This window comes from Trichomycterus rosablanca, assembly GCF_030014385.1.
Source record: "Trichomycterus rosablanca isolate fTriRos1 chromosome 3 unlocalized genomic scaffold, fTriRos1.hap1 SUPER_3_unloc_1, whole genome shotgun sequence".
In the NCBI taxonomy this organism is placed as follows: Eukaryota; Metazoa; Chordata; class Actinopteri; order Siluriformes; family Trichomycteridae; genus Trichomycterus; species Trichomycterus rosablanca.
The window spans coordinates 315,001-317,858 of NW_026946942.1; positions in this window are offsets into that span (position 1 = coordinate 315,001).

The following is a 2,858-nucleotide window of genomic DNA, read 5'->3' on the forward strand; positions in this document are numbered from 1 at the left end:
CACACACACACACACACACACACACACTCATACACACACTCTCACACACACTCACACACTCACACACACACACACACACACACACTCTCACACACTCTCACACACTCTCACACACACACACACACACACACTCACACACACACACACACTCACACACACACACTCACACACACTCACACACACACACACACACACACACACTCACACACACACACTCACACTTAGAGATATTTAGTAGCTCCAGTTGACCTGACTGCTAGTATTAGAACCCAAACCCTTCCTGCTGTGAGGCAACAGCGTTACCCCCCACTGCACCACCACACGGCCCCACAAATATACACAAATATAGAAAATATTCTCCTGTTTCAGTATCTGGCTTCACCTGCCATCACTCTGACTGCAGTCTAATGAGAGGATGGTTCAGACTGCACTACACTATACAACCAAAAGTATGTGGACACGTCTCAGTTCAGGTGTTTCAGACACACATATTACTAACACGTAGTGCTGGACAATAATTCGATATCGATATATATCGCGATAGAAAATGTTTCAATAACGGTGATATGATTTTTAAACAAATTCGATCGATATGCATTACGTCAGTGCGCTTTGCCCGTGTTACTTTTTTGCGGAAGCATTTCTGCACACAGGTGTTCCAACAGGTACGCAATTCAACAGCGCACCTCAAGCGAGTAGTTCTCCATCAAAACAGTGCAGTTATATACTCAACATAAATGTCAACCACCAACACAATTACAGAAGAAGTACTAATACTGAGTACTAATACCAGTTATTAATATTACCAGTTATTAATATTACCTCTTATTAGTTGTGGCGCGCTACGAGTAAAGGCACTGTTAGGATTTTTGGAACATAACAACATTATTAAACATCATTATTAAACATAAATTCAATATGGGAAGTTTTACGGCATTTTCCAAGTTTTACGACATTCATGCCGCATGGTCTTTCAAAATGGCGGCTGCCATGATCTCTTGGCAGAGGTCCTCCCTGACTCCTACCGAAGGGGGGGAGGCGGAGCCCTGGGTTTTTTAGCACATTTCATTGGCTCCAACAGCAGCGGCGGAGGAGGAGCCTAGACTAGTTTAAAAGAATGGCGGGCTTAGACGCCGCCCTCTTTCTTACGTGGTTGTGTTTCTATACTGCAGGAGAAAGGAGTGTCGGTCGGCTTAGCTCTGATATATATTCACAGATCATTTTTACACTTAATAAAGTGTTTTAAAGAGTACTTTCTGGACTTCCCGACTGCTTTCTTCAGGAACTCTCGACAAAAGATTCATCCTAACAGATGGTAGCAGAGGATATGGTTCGTAGAAACCTGAAGTAGCAGCAAATTAATTCAGCTGACTGAGCTAAAGACCGAGATTCCGAGGACCTTTTGTACTCAGTACAAGGCGCGCCTATACAAGGTAAACAGATGTTCTCTGTATATATATTAGCTGCATTTATTATTTAGCGTATTGAGTGTGAAAGTGAATCTCGGAATCCGTAAGTGTCTGATTAAATTACTAAAGTATCATTAGATAGTTTAAAACTGTGAATATATGCCGAAGCTAAAAAATGTGTGTTTCCTGATGGCTGAGTCTGAACCAGACCGGTCTAATAAATGGTAAAGGGCGCCATTGTTATTGGAGTGAAAGGAAAGTCTGTCTGTTATGGAAGCGGGACTCGACTAATTCGATTGTAATAAACCTTAAAATAATCTGTCTGTTATGGTAGCGGGATTCGATTAAGAAGTTTGTTCTAAATTCTAACGAATTTGTCTGTTATGGAAGCGGAATTCGTAATTCGTGTGGGAAATCTTGAAAGAATCTGTCGGTGCTGGGAACGGGATTCGATCAATAAGATTGTCCTATATACGGGCTTGTCTGTTATGGAAGCGGATTGCTGTTTAATCTTGAAAGAATCTGTCGGTGCTGGGAACGGGATTTGATCAATAAGATTATTCTAAATTCGGACTTGACTGTTATGGGAGCGGAGTTCGGTTAATTAGACTACTTTAAATTCTAAATTCGGTTCGAAAATAGTACATCGGGAGTTTGTTTGTCAGTGTTTCTGTGCGTATTTATATGTAACCTTTTGTTTGTCCGCCATCTTGCACGCGCGTGTTTTCTGGCTATCCACCATTTTTGTCTTGGGAATGCAGCGTGGTTTCCCGTCTATCCGCCATTTTTGTCTTGGGAACGCAGCGTAGTTTTCTGTCTATCCGCCATTTTGGCTCTGAATGGGCAGCGTGTTTCTGTCCGTCGGCCATTTCTGCTCTATGTGCGCAGCTTGCCGTATCTCTTGTCCATCGGCTATCTTTGTCTTTGTACGCCTGGATTGGGTAAGTGCTGCAGTTAATTTTATAATTTAATTTAATTTTATACTCTTAAGATAACTGAGTTAAGATGAAGTATTTGTTATGGTACCTTATTAAGTGTGTTTTAATGTGGGTAGGGGAGTCGAGTCTTTTGTCTCGGTTCCTTTTGAAGAGCCGCGTATTTACATGGCGACTCCCGGAAGAGTCGATTCCTTTGTTTCGGTTAGAAGAGCCGGTTCATAGATTCGAATCATTTTACGACACATCGCTAGTGGTTATACAGTTTGAAAAAGTTTTATGTCATTTGAAATGACGCATTACACATCCCTAACTGTTTTAAGTGTTGCATCAACATGTTTCTTCTATTGCATTTGATTTAAGGACAACGTTTCTTCTATTGCATTTGAATTAAATACTACTGTTGTGAGGTTTGTATCCACTCCTGTTTGCATTACACAGAGGAGACCCCCTACTGTTTACTGTGAGTACATTTTAAATGAGTTACTTTCTACTTTTTACTTGAGTAGATTTT